The following is a 15,122-nucleotide window of genomic DNA, read 5'->3' as shown; positions in this document are numbered from 1 at the left end:
GCATCCTACAGATCTTGGGACTTGTCAGCCTCCAAAGTCACATGAGCCAATTCCTTATAATAATCTCTTAATCATATATGTGAATATATATCTTAATCGTTTATATATATATAATATATATAAATATATATTTAAATATATACATACATATACACATATATGTATATATACATATACATATACACATATGTACACATGTGTGTATACACATATGTATGTATATATACACATATATGTATATGTATAAATAATGTCAGTTCTGTTTCCCTAGAGAACGCTAATATAGTTCTATTTTCTTGTCTTAAACTGTTACTAAAACTCTTTTATGCTATTTAACCTTTCTGCATGTTTTTATCTTACCTTTCCCACCCAGTTGTAAACTTCCTGTGATCTGAGGTTGTCCTCAACGTCTATAGCCCTTTTCAGGAGTCAATGAAGGCATGACCATGGAGGGCAACAGGTCTACCATGTACGGTTGTCAAGATTAGGCCCCGCACAAGCTCTCAACTGAGAGGGCAAGTGGGGCAAAAATCCAGCACCGGGTCCAGCTACCAAGTGTTCTCCTAGAACAGGGCTGTGCCCATCTGGAGGAAGAGACCCTGTTCCTATTACCAGAGGCACTAAATGGGCTAGCAGATGCCCTGGGCAGTAGCGTGTCATGGGGGACTGAGGCATGGGCCATGTGAGCATCCCAGAATAATACAGATTGCCTGCCGTGCCCAACATCACAGAATTAGGACTCACTTAACTCTACCTTACAATGGCCAGAGAGAAGTCTCAGGAATTGGCATAAATTTTTCACAAAATGCTCTAAAAGCACATGTTCCTTCAGGTGACTCAGGATGAGGATAATATACAATATACTAATGATCAAGTTCCCATAATTTCAATACATATGGTCCCCGATGATGACATTTTGACTTAACTTTTTGGCTTTATGACGGTGCAACAGCATTACGCAACAGTAGAAACCGTACTTTGAATTTTGGATTTTTTTTTCATCTTTTCCAGGGATAGCAATATGTGGTGCGATACTCCTTCCTGATGCTGCCCAGTAGCAGCCACAAATCCCAGCCAGCCACACCATCACGGAGGGGAAACAACCAACACATATGCAACCTCCCTGGACCCACACAACCATCTGGCTTTTCACTTTCAGCACAGTATACAATCAGTTACATGAGATACTCAACACCTTGTTATAAAACAGGCTTTCTGGTAGATTATTTTTCCCAACTGTAGACTCATGCAAGTGTTCTGAGCATGTTTAAGGTAGACTAGACTAGACTGTGGTGTTTGGTAGGTCGCATGTATTAAACGTACTTTGCAACTTACAATATTTGCAACTTACAATATTTGCAACTTACAATGGGTTTATCAGGATGTTATCCCACCATGAGACCTGTCTTTAACTTATTAATTTACTCACAGAATCACTGGAAAGACTAGAAAACCATACTCAGAAAGCAGGTAGGAAAGATGTGTGTCCAGTATGAGCCAGGACAAGAACCAAAATGACACCCTGAACCAGCCCAGCAAAGAGACTTCTGCCACACCCATTGCACACCGGATGCCTCACCTTCCACAACAATTACCTGAACTTGCCTAAAAATGATTTCTCCACCACTCCTGCCTCCTTGCACTACTATTGCTGGATGGCAGTTGTATCCAAGAACAATTTAGTCAGTATGGAATAGAAAATAGCGGTCATTTATTTCAACTTCATCTCAATTCTTCAGTGGGAGATCCTGTGTTAAATATAAATGCGCCCAGCCCCCCAACCTCAGGCAAGAAACCCAACACATACAGCGTTTCATGGAGATTGAGTGCCTCTCCGAACTCAGCTGAGAAGCACTGAACTGAGTTTATACACAGGGAATAAGCGAGTTCTCAAATAGGTAAACAACTTTCAGCCAAAGTCTCTTCAATTCTGACAGGTCCTATGTTGCTAGAGCCTGCATTCGTAACAAATGCAGAGCAATTACGAACATATTTAGCAAACTGCTTCAAAAATACTCAAAAGTGTTCTCTGTTGGTACGCTTCACAGGCTTCTTCATGACAAAACTAGCAAGCACTTTTTAGCATCAGGGAAGAGTGCACCGGTTTCACTTTGGAACCCGTACCAAAACCCATCATGGTTTATTAAGACTTAAATACATATAAAACATCAAGTGTACTTTCTGTCTTGAAGTCTATTCTCATAAATGGAGACGAAATCGCTAGGGCTCCCTCCCACTTTGTAGACCGCTAGCCACTAAACAGGAAGCCTCCATAAAGAATTGTTGACTGGGGGTGCCTGGGTGGCTCAGTCGGTTAGGCGGCCGACTTCGGCTCAGGTCACGATCTCGCGGTCCGCGAGTTCGAGCCCCGCGTCGGGCTCTGGGCTGATGGCTCAGAGCCTGGAGCCTGCTTCCGATTCTGTGTCTCCCTCTCTCTCTGCCCCTCCCCCGTTCATGCTCTGTCTCTCTCTGTCTCAAAAATAAATAAAACGTTAAAAAAAAAATTAAAAAAAAAAAAGAATTGTTGACTGAATACGTAAATGAATAATAGTATCTCAACAATGACATGTGGATAAAATTAGATGATATTGGTGTAAATATTTGGAATTCTTAAGAAGAAACTGTGCTAAGTGAATCGAAGGCAAGAGTAGTAAAGAGTAGCTTTTAAACAAAATGGTAGATGGTGAAGAATACCATGAGTATTACAGATAACATTTTGTTTCTGTTTTAAAGAATTCACACCAATGTAGACCTTGTTATTATTTTCCAAAATCAGGAGATGACTTCTGTTGTCTTAAACCCTGTGCTTATCCTGGGGCGGTGGGTGAGAGACTGGTTCTTGGGCTCCATGTTTTTACCGTGCCAGTGAGATGAACCATGAAAAAGTGTGAAAATCCTTATTGGTAAAACCAACCCTAGATGGAAATGTTCCTCAGGGACCTTTCCTCTCTGCTATCTTTGCTCCCAGGATCCTGATCTCTTTCCACTTGTGACCTTTGTCCTGTTCCCATCAGGCCTCACTCTCAGTCAATCTCCACAACCTTTAGCTGCTAACCCTTGATATTTTTACCATGTTTGTGTGTTTTGATTTTCACTCTGAAAAGCCTTCAATATAGAGAAGAGGTCATTTGGAGCTAAAGGCCACTTGGCATCACACCACCTATGCCACATTTTCCTAAGGTACGGCTAATAGATGTTACAAGATTGCCTTTCTCGTTAAACAAGTTCTAGCATGAAGGAGACTTAAAAATCAATTCAACCAGAGCAATGTCTCAAAGTGCTGCCCTCCCATGGTAAGAAGGATCCCAGAGAATGTGAACTCAGAGGAAAAACCCCAGGTTTTGATGGACTAGAACCTTCTCGGCAATTTTAAGGTAATGAGCCCTCTGCCCTGAGGACAGAGCCAAGGACAAGTCCTATGTGCCTGTTGGTTTACTTAACAATCGGTCTACACTGCTAAGAGTGTGGTCATTTGCCCATGTGTTACAGGTTAATGATAGATGAGAAATAGAGAGCAATCATTAAAAATTTCTTATAGCAATTTGACAAACCATGCTGAATATAATAACAAATTGCCATTTGCATGTTGTATGTCTTTTATTTTTCCAACGATTCCTTTTTGTTGTATTTTACAAAAGTATGGATCTACGTGCAGGGGAATTTTTTTTTAATGTTCCTTCACCACAGATTGATACACGCTGACTTAAAAAAAAAAAAAGAAATAAAAATGAATTACTTGCAGTGACCCTCGAGAGTGCTATCATGTGTAATTCCTGGGGAGTTTTAGCTTAGAGATCCACTGTGAATAAATAATACTAAATGGGTATATGCGTTTGTATGAAATGGATTGTCATCGCTTGTGTACTTGTTACCTAGCACCACCAAAACTATGAAGTGCCCTCCAGCCCAACAGACACACTACAGAGAGGTGAATTCTTTTCCAAGTCTGGGGAAGATGTAGCAAGATGATAATAGCAATAGATGCCGTTTGGACTCTGCCATTAACATAACATAAACATCTCCCCTTTCAAGTCACATGTTGAGAGTATGATTGTTTATTTGGCACTGAATGTTTCTTCATCGTGGCTCCAGGGAAGCTGCTCCCATCCCCTGTGGCCTCGGGCTGGCTCTGGAATGCCATCGTGGCTCAGAGTAAAGCAGAGGAGGACATCTGAGCTCTTGCCCCTCCTTGTCGTCCCTTCCCAACACCTGTCACGAAGCCATTTTGTTGGCAGGAGAAAGGTGGGGTGGTCAGGGCGGAGGGCAAATAAAGTTACTGTCATCGCTGTAGCCGAGTAAGAAGTAGGAAAAGCAGAGCAGCACTTACTAAAGAAGGTCTCAGTTCCCCCCTTGTAATAGCCTGCATTGGAGGGTTATGTCCGGTGATCGGCAAACTTTCTCTGTCTCTGTCTCTATTTCGCCCCCCACCCACCCTCCTCCCGGCCAATTTTACATTTCCTATCAAGCTAAGAGCAGTCCTCATCATCTCTTGGTACAACTAGAGAAATCAAACCTATCCCAGGAAATGCCACCAAGAGCCACAAGCTTAGGGAGAGCAGTTATAAAATCAGATGACTTCACGGATATTCCTGGCATTTGGATACATTTTTTATTCATCCTGAACCTTTTCAAAAGAAAATGGTTTGCTGATCAGCTCTTACACCGGCACAAAGAATTTCATCCCAGAAATGTGCTCAGAATTATGAGAATGAACTTAATTTTTTCCTTGGACTAGACCATATTCAATAATTCTAGTAGATGTTATACCAGATGACATTAAATTTTTGTAGTAATCCAAGGTGCCTAGATGGTGCGATTTGAGGGAGGGAACAGAGGGGTGAGCCTCTGCAAATATGTTTCCTCATCGGTCTGTCCTAATACATGGAATTCTACCATTCAAATGTTCCCTTTTGCCTTAGTTGGCTCAGGCTGCCATAATAAAATGCCTTAAATGGGATAGCTTAAACAACAGAAACTTACTTCTCACCCTGCTAAAGACCAGGAAGTCTGAGATCAAGGTGCACACAAGGGTTTCATTCTGAGGCTTCCCCTTGTGGCCAGTAGGGTATGTCTGCAGTAGGTGGTGAGGAGCTCTCTGGGCTCTCTTACAAGGGCACTAATCCCATCATAAGGGCTCCACCCTCATGACCTCATCGAACCCTAATTATTTTTCAAAGCCTTCAAATACCATCATATTGGGTATTAGAACTTCAAGATATGAACTGTGGGGGGGACTCAAACATTCAGCCCATTGAATGATGAGACCCTAGCCACGGTATCTTTTAAAATAAAACATTTTGATTGCTTAATACTTATTTTTATAAAGTTGGAGTTTTAAAATTTTTTTTCCAGCAATTATCACAGTATATGGGGCAGGGAATGGAGAAATATATGTAACTGGCCAAAAAAAAAAAAGAAAGAAAGAAAGAAAGAAAGAAAGAAAAAAGAAAAAAGAAAGAAAGCATTAAATAAAAGCATTAAATAGGTTCAGAAGCAAGAAAAGAAAAGGCAAAAAAGAAAACCAAAAAAATGATGATTTAAGAATTTTCTCGAGGCTGGCCCCTGTAAGATGTTATTAAGCCATTCATTTACTCTGTAGTGGTGAACCGAACACGCTAGGGGCAGGTACTGAGCTGGGTGCACAGGATAAATACCTTAGCTGCAAGAAATACCTTACCTTGGCAGACTTTACGGACGATGAGTAAGTCAGACCTTTGAACAGGTAAGATTCATGTGCTGTTAGGGTGTCTCTGCCGCAAACAAGTCCCAGGCGGAGCAGGGACACAATGAGAGGCCAAGTCTACCCACCCGGGCTCGGAAAATGCTCAGAGAGGAGACCAGACATAGAGTGACTGCACACGAGAAAGGTGTCCAGCAGAGCGGTTGGGATGGGAGAGAGGAAGGCCATGGAAGGTAGGCAGTGGAGAAGCAGGTGGTTGAGAAGTAGGGCACTGAGTGGCAGATGAGGCAGAAAATAGGATGCAGAAAGTTCCACGTGAGTGGTGGCTACAGGGCAGATCAGGGTGGATTTTGTGCGCCCTATTGAGGAGTTTTGGCTTTATTTGCAATCACCGAAGGATTTTAAGGAGGCACGGAGTAACAGAATGAAAGTTTCCATTGATGGGCCGCCTGGGTGGCTCAGTCGGTTAAGCATCTGACTTTGGCTCAGGTCATGATCTCACGGTTCGGGCATTCAAGCCCTGCGTCAGGCTCTGTGCTGACAGCTCAGAGCCTGGAGCCTGCTTCAGACTCTGTGACTCCCTCTCTCTCTGCCCCCTACCCCTGTGCTCTGTCTCTCTCTCTCAAAAACAAATAAACATTTTTTTTTTTTAATTTACATAGTTCCCATTGAGAGATCACATTTGCCAGGCAAGGAGAACAGTAGGTTGAGGAGTGAGACGCTGGTTCAAGAAGTACAATAAGAGATCGTTGCAAAGTACAATAAGAGATCGTTGCAAAGGTAAGAAATAACGGAGGGTGGAGAGGAGGAGAGGAGGCAGCCCTGGTGGGAATGGAGAGCCCAGCTGTGGAGGAGTGACAAGTCTGGGAGAACAATCCAAACTGGTGTTGGAGTAGAGGAAGGGCTCGGTACCCATTCACTGAGGGAAGGAATTCTGGAGAAAGAACAGATTTGAAGGCAACGTGGAGAGTTCTGTGTGAGGCATTTTCCACTGGAGATGCCCACAGGACAGCCAGAGGCAGTTGGAAAGGAAAGCCCGAGCTCAGGGAAAAGGGTGGGCCAGGAGCTCTATGAGGGGAGTTAGCTGCTCAGAGGGAAGCCATGTCACAGAAGGGTTGCCTGAGCCAGGACCCCGGGCAGCCCCTAATGAACTCTGTGTAGATACCTGTCTTCATGGCTACTTAGTGAGCTCCTGAAGGGTCAAATCAACACAGCTCGTGTTTTCATCTCTTACAGTATTTTGCATATAGAAATTACTCTGTATATTAGCCGCACGAGAAAAATTGGTTCAGGCTGTGACACTAAGTCCACTATGCCCATCTTAAAGTACAGGAGAACTGTGCCCGGAAAGATTTTAGAAACTACAGCAAGAATGAACTCTGCATATGCATTGTTCTTTGATTTCCTTCACTTATTAAATCACTCGCCTTCCAAGTAAAACAATCTATCTTAATGGCTCCAAAAATAGACTTTGCAAATAGATTTGAAGCCTTCAGGGAAGGACCCATGATGAACCGGAGGCAATATTCGTAGAATAATCCCCTGAGTAAGTGTGGGTCAGAAACGAGGAGAATAGAGGGGAGGTGGGCGGGTAATGGGGTGCAAGGTGGAGAATCACCCAGTAATAGAAATGGCAGTACAACAGAACAGCTCTCTGCTTTCTGCTGTATTAGTTAAATGGCCTTTATTGTTTCGGCTAAGAAAGGTCAATTAATCACCCGAAGTGTTATCTGACAGTAATTAACAATCAGCAGCAACAAAATATCCATAAGAGCTCAGAACAACAAAAGGTTTTGTTTGGTTGGTTTTCGTTTGTCTTCTCCTTCCAGACACCATGGAAAAAGGAGTCACTGACGTGTCATATTTCCTTTTACCGCTTCATTAGTGATTTTTGGCACCTAGGAAGGGGTGCGAAAAATAGAAGTACCACAGCTCACCTAAGCAGACCCACAGGTAATTAACACAGTCCCTCTCCCCCTGCGGTATCATCTCCTAACAAGGCGCTCAAAGGTTTCGGGACAAATCCTGGCAAGAAAAGACAGGAAAAGGGAGGCAGCACGGGCCATCCTTCTGCCTGAACTGGGCCTAATAAATCCCAGAATTGGTGAGGGGTAGAAAGGAGGACTGGCACACTGAATTCCAATTCTGGGATACAGGAAAATTAACGCTGATGTCAGAAATTCCCCTAAGCTTCCCTACCCCGCAAAGATTTAAAAACAAACCAACCAACAAACCCGTGTTCTTTTATTTAATGCAAGCTCTGGCATTAATATTTCGGCCACAAACTCGAGGAGATCTTACGGTGTATGGATCCTCCCCAAACAGAACTCTGTAAGTATTCCCAGAGACTTTGTCTTACGTGGACCCTTTCTGCCCTCCCCCACACTCTCTGCAAGGCGGCCTTGTTACTAAGTCTTCACGTAAACCATGCATTCTAGTGAAGCATGACCTTTCGGCATTGAGGTCTTCTTGGATCATTCCCACAGAAGGTTCTGCCAGAGGCAGCAACCAGGCCCTCCAGCCTGACTGTGACAGGGCTGGGGTTTTTTTTAATATCTGGTTCTTCCCTATGGGCAGCGATCACTGGATCTGGCCTCGACATGCTCTGCTGCATTGAGAAATTGTATGTCTGCGGTCCCTTTTATGAGAAGGGTCACATCGTGCTTGAAGATGAAAACGGGTTCCCTTCATTACGTAAAAACTGTGTGACGCCACTGAACACGACTGCTTCCTTAGCTGCAGGGGTTAAGGATGCCGCTGTTTAACCACTTGCCCTTCGGCCTTGGTGGGTTATGATGGTCGCGGTGTCTTGTGGTCTTGGGGACGTTGAACTGTCTATCCCTTTCCTGCCCTGGAGTCAGTCGGTCTCACTTTCAGTAGTTCCAGGGACAGAAAGCTCTGAAAGTAGCTTATTCTTGGCTCCAGAAGGATCTTCATGAAACAGAGCCGAGATATTTTTTTGTCATGTTTAGTCATTTGTTCCAATACTGCCTTCTGGAACAACATATCATGAATATATTTTCTTGTACATCATGGTGCCCTAAAGGCCTGAAGCATTCCTTACAGCTTAGTCCCTTCCTTCCATTCATACCAGCTTTTTCCCCTCCAAGCCAAATACCACTTGTCCCTTCAACTGTTCTTTTTTTTTTTTCTTTTTGGCAGAAAGAGAGAGAGAGAGAGAGAGAGAGAGAGAGAGAGAGACCATGCATGCTTGCATGCATGAGAGTAGGGGAGGGGCAGAGGCAGAGGGAGAGAGAGAATCTAAAGCAGACCCCTCACCCAGTGCAGACTCTGAGGCGGGGCTCGATCTCATGACCCTGAGATCATGGCCTGAGCTGAAATCAAGAGTCCAATGCTTAACCAGCTGAGCCACCTGGATGCCCTTTCAACTCCTCTAAGACTTCCAGACTCTTCACCCTTCCAGGGTAAATTTGCCCCTTTGGGAACATTTCATATTGTAAATTCTCAACAAGACAGTTTTTCTCTAGAAATAGAACCCAATAACCATGTGCGGTATGACCAGCACAGGGAGGACGCAACGACCTGACCTGGATGCTAGAGCAGAAGCGATCCAAAGGCCCCATGGGCTTGCATTCATCCCATGTCTGTACTTCAGTCCTACTGCATGCTGGGAAAAGCTGCTGCCTCTGAAGGATGGGTGAGGGGGACCCCCAGTTTCTCTGGAAAAGTCGGCTCTGATCTTCTCCACTCATTAGACACACCACCAGTGCCCACTGGTGCCCCTTGGCTCCCGTACGTCTTAACAACAGCCAACGCGGTTTTTGATCAGAAGTTTTTGAAGATAACGAAAGAAAGATTGAGAAGAACTGAGTGCTCACAGGAGACTGACCCATCAATATAATCAATATGCTGTGATATCATTCCCAGGGTAAACAACCACAAATCCATGCAGCCCCAGCTACAAGTAATGTGTAAGTGAAACTGTAGTGTTTCTACTGCTGTCTTCCCACCTGCTTCCCTACAGAATGGGTGCATCCCTTCTCTCTGGGTTGCTAAGAATAGTAATTGGGAGGGAGGGCCATACCAGGGCTGCAGCAATAAAATGGAGTCGGGTTTAAACAAACAAACAAAAAACCACCCAGAGGGGCGCCTGGGTGCCTCAGTTGGTTAAGCGTCCGACTTCGGCTCAGGTCATGATCTCACTGTTTGTAAGTTCGAGCCCCGTGTCGGGCTGTGTGCTGACAGCTCAGAGCCTGGAGCCTGCCTCGGAGTCTGTGTCTCCCCCTCTCTCTCTGCCCCCCCCCACTCACGTTCTGTCTCTCTCTCAAAAATAAATAAACATTAAAAAATTAAATAATGGGGCGCCTGGGTGGCTCAGTCGGTTGAGCATCCGACTTCAGCTCAGGTCACGATCTCACGGTTCGTGAGTTCGAGCCCCGCGTCGGGCTCTGGGCTGATGGCTCAGAGCCTGGAGCCTTCTTCTGATTCTGTGTCTCCCTCTCTCTCTGCCCCTCCCCCATTCATGCTCTGTCTCTCTCTGTCTCAAAAATAAATAAACATTAAAAAACAAATTTTTTTTAATTAAAAAAAAGTTAAATAATAAATAAATAAGTAAATAAATAAACAAACACCAGAGCTCTGAAGAAGGTGGGACTGAAGAACCACAAGCATTTTTTCTTTGTGCTCTCATTGTCTGCCCTGTGCCCAGCACTGCTGGGCACCCGGGAAATGCTCACTGGGAGAACGGATGGACAGAAGGACAGCAGCCGTGAGGGGCCAAGAGCAACCGACTGAAAGACGGAACAGGTGGCCATAGGACAGAGCTGACTTTCAATGCCCACCTCCCATAACCAGGGCGGGGAGGGAGCAGCTGAAATGGAGGACAGATGTCAGTGGTTAGGGTCATGAAGGTAAGGAGCAAGTCGGGAGGTAATGGCTGTCAAACCCGGCTGTATCACCAGGGTAGTTTTTTAAAAAAAAAAAATACTGATACCCAAGCCCCATTCTGGAAATGCTGATGGGTCCGGGCTCTGGCGTTTCATGATTTGGTTTTCTTAATTGTAAAATACATAGAACATAAAATTTTCCAGTTTTGCCATTTAAAAAAAAAATTTATGTAGTTTTGGGAGAGAAGGAGACAGAGAGCGAGCACCTGCACAAGCAGGGGAAGAGCAGAGGCGGGAGGGACAGAAGATCCGAAGCAGGCTCGGTGCTGAGGGCAAAGAGCCCAAGGTGGGGCTTGAACTCACAAACCCTGAGATCATGACCTGAGCCGAAGACAGACAATTAACCAACTGAGTCACCCAGGCGCCGCCCCATTTTTGCCATTTTTAAATGTACATTTCAGGAGCTTGAAGTGCATTCACGTTGTTGTACGGCCATCACCACTATCCGCCCCGGAACTTTTTCATTTCCCTCAACTGAAACTCTGTGTACATTAACTTCTAACTCCCTATTCCCCTCTCCCCACCCCTGGCAACCACCATTCCACTGTCTACGAGTAGACTTTCCTAGAGACCTCATTCTAGGCATCTCAGCACTGGTATTGTTTTAAAGCTTCCTTGAGGGGCGCCTGGGTGGCTCAGTTGGTTAAGCCTCTGACTCTTTGATTTCAGCTCAGGTCATGATCTCACGGTTCATGAGTTGAGCCCCATGTTGGGCTCTGTGTTAAAGGTGCAGAGCCTGCTTGGGATTCTCTCTCTCTCCCTCCACTCTCTGCCCCTCCCCCGCTCGTGCATGTGCATTCTCTGTCTCTCAAAAAAATAAATAAATCAACAACAAAAAGCTTCCTTACTAATTTCAACGTGCAGCCACTGTTGACAACCACAGTGGTCCGATGTTGGCTGTTCCAGCCAGGTGGACATGAGGTGTCCCAGGATCATGCTAGTGCTTGAGGAGAGGAAGGAGATTATGAGGCAGGTAAAGTCTTCAGGAAACGTGCTGAGTGGGAAAGGGAAGTGACTAGATGACAGAAATCAGGTAGGGAAAGGACCTCAGGAGGCTCACAGGAGCCAGGTTGTTTTTTTTTTTTTATTTTTTTTAACGTTTATTTATTTTTGGGACAGAGAGAGACACAGCATGAACGGGGGAGGGGCAGAGAGAGAGGGAGACACAGAATCTGAAACAGGCTCCAGGCTCTGAGCTGTCAGCACAGAGTCCGACGCAGGGCTCGAACTCACGGACCGTGAGATCATGACCTGAGCCTAAGTTGGACGCTTAACCGACCGAGCCAATCAGGCACCCCAGGAGCCAGGTTTTTTACACAAGGCTCAAGACTAGGGCTGGAAGTGTGAACCAAGATGGAGTAGAGATTTAAACCCAGGTCTGATGGCGAAGTCCAGCTTTCTTCTGCTATGCCAATGGTTCAACTCATTAGTAAATATTTATCGAGTACCTATAATGTGCTAAGCAATGCTCCAGGCATAAATCTTCTGCTCATGTGGAGTTTGTATTCTGTCAAGGAATCAGATAATAATCATGAAAATAAATAGGGAGTTAAGGATTTTAGGTTGTCAGATGAAACAGGAAAAAGGTAGAGAGCGAGCTGGGATTGACAGGAAGGCTTCTCTGAGAAGATGATCCTTAAGGAGAAGCCTGAATGAGGAAACAGAGGCTGCTATGTCAAGTGCAAAGGTCCTGAGACAGAAACGAGCTTGGTGTGCTCACAGGATACCAGACAAAGCCCGGGCATCCATAAATGGATGGACCATTTACGGCAGGGAGAGGAGATTTTGGAGGATAAAGTATTCTATTTTAGGCAAATGATGTTTGAGATTCTTGTTAGACCTCCAAGTGGAGATACTGAGAAAGCTGCTGGGGATACAAGCCCAGAATCAGCAGAGAAGTCAGGTCTAAAGATGTAGATCTGTGGGGGGCTTGAGAATCGCCTGGTTGGAGATCTGTTTCCAATGGCGATCCCCAGGCCCCTCCCCACAGTGATTCAATAGGTCCAGTAGGTGGAATTTGCACCTCTAATTAGCTCCCAAGGTGGTTCCGTAATATCCCATACTCTACGATTCTACTTTCTCTGGTTGACACTAATCCATTAAACAACTCTTTAGCCACTTAACTGTGTATTTTTCCATCTTCCTCGGATATTTTCCATCTTTTTACATTAAGAACGTCATGTTAAATGATTATATGTCCGTCTTATTGCATACTGTTATCCATAATACTTTCTAATGCGACATTACGGAGTACTTACTAGATTATAATTTTTTTTTTGTCTGTTCAGGTGATAACAAAATACCACAGGCTGGGTGGCTTCAACAACAAACATTTGTTTCTCACAGTTCTAGGGGCTGGGAGATGTGGGCAGATGGAGTGTCTGGCGAGGACCAGCTTCCTGGTTCATACACAGCCATCTTCTTGTTGTGTCCTCACGTGACAGAAGACCCAAGGGAACTCTCTGGAATCTCTTTTGTAACGGCACCAATCCCCTTCGTGAGGGCTCTACCCTCATGACCGAAACACCTCCCAAGGGCCCCAATTCCAAACACCATCATACTGGGGGTTAGGTTCCAACATACGACATTGGGCGGGGGGCGGGGAGGGACACAAACCAGTCTATGGCAATAATCTTCAGTGATGTAATTATTATATACAAATAGTTTTCCCATATTTGTCCATCTTTTTTACAAAAAAAAAAAAAAACATACGAAAGAAATTAAATCCCTTTAGAAAAGCTAGCATACTTTATCTCCAGCATTCCCTTCTCAGTCCAACCGCTAACTTAAAAGAGAGGGCAAGAGGGAGGGAGGCAAGAACTGGTTGCACTGGACTGAATTTTTCTTCTGAACGCATATCGTTCTCTAATAAACCAGGCTTTTTCTACTTCGAAGGGCTCACACACCACATTAGAATCTGTTCTAGGCAGGAGCTCAGCAGTCTTGCTCTGCTACGTTCGTCGGATTTCTCTCTTCTCGTAATCAAGACAGACTTGCCTTCCGATGTTGGACGTCCGCGCCAGCCTCCATGATTTCTCACAAAAATGTCCGACCAGTTCTATTATCCCCACCTCAGACTTGCAAACCATCTTCCCCTCACCTCCACGTCCATGCCCTTTACCTGAGCCCACCTGCTGTCCTCCCGGGGGTGGGGGGGCACAGTGCCCCTGCAGCCACGTCCTTTCCGGGCCTTGCTGTCTGAAGCTCATTCTCCTTGAGAAAACCCTGGAAGATCGTGGGACAGGCCAGTCTGCTCTGTGACAGGGCTTCCCCCTCAGCAGGTGGCCCTTTCATTTTGCTCCCTACTGACCAAAAAAAAAAAAAAAAACCTCTTCATTGTGCTTTCTGGGTTCTTTTTCCTTACAAAGCACTGTGGGTACTTTGATGTCATTGGGGTTTTCTTTGCTTCCTGTTGTTGTCGCAACCCCAGCTCCACCCCCAACTTGCGCCCTCCTGTCACCATTTCCCTGGGATTTTTATGTGCGTCTTTTGCTGTGCACCCCTCTTTCCACACGGCGTGCGTCTCTTTCTAATGTACCCTCTAACTTCCAGGCACCTACGCATGTGAATTATCACCAAAGCAGCTGTTTCCAAGTATCCCGATTTCAGGCTGAACATTCAGAAACCATTATGGGGTGATTGATGATGGGTCCGGCTTTCCACATAGGCCTGGCCAGGAAGGCTTCTACAAAGTTGTCGGCATTATTCAATGGCCTCTGTCGCTATTTAGATTACCGCTCAGGTGACGTCAGGAGGAGACAGGACTTGGGTCCAGGGCCACTGACCTCAATATCTCCCAAGGCTGGTTTAATGATGAAGATAAAAAGGATTCTGGAAACAAAGTGCCGGGAGGTTTTGTGGTAGAATAAATGATGGCGGTGAATAGGGACATGCACTCGTCATTAGAAGTGACATGTTTATGGGGTGCTGACACGGTTTACGGGGTGCATGCCTACAAGTACCAGCCAGATCCATGCTTTTTGCTAATGTCTTCAGCCTTTTTTCCAAAGGTTTGGACAACACAGCTGTGATAAAGCTGCCAGGGAATTCCTCTAGGTGAGTTTTTATATTTAACCACTGGCCCCGTGCACGGCTAGCATTCCAAGCATGAGAGGGCATTCTCTTTAGCAGCGATCCTGGGACCAGGACTGCCACGTGGCACAATTCTGGGGGGTCTCATCCATATAGCGCCCTATGTTGTGTCTCAGAGGGCACCATCGCCACCCACGAGGTGGAGAATGGCACCCCTTGGAGTTGTGCTAGCCAGAGGCTTCACATAGGACCCCAGCCTCACCCTACACCTCTCACCCTTCCTCTCACCGTTACACAGTCATACATCAGTCAGCCGCTGAGCTTACAAGCACTTTACTCCAGAGAGCACAGCGTCCTACATCATACAAGTCCTACGAGGCCGCTGTAACATCGACATCCATGCAAATAGGATTTTACAGCCCACCAGGTGCCCCTGGTCCCCGCACACATCTCAGAAAGTCCCTACGTGGCAGGGGCCATAAAGCAGGCACAGTCTTATCCAC

Source organism: Panthera pardus, unplaced genomic scaffold (genome assembly GCF_024362965.1).
Source record: "Panthera pardus isolate Hobbes unplaced genomic scaffold, ASM2436296v1 HiC_scaffold_10, whole genome shotgun sequence".
Taxonomy (NCBI): domain Eukaryota; kingdom Metazoa; phylum Chordata; class Mammalia; order Carnivora; family Felidae; genus Panthera; species Panthera pardus.
The sequence above is the reverse complement of the archived record's forward strand: the minus strand, read 5'-3'. Positions refer to the sequence as shown.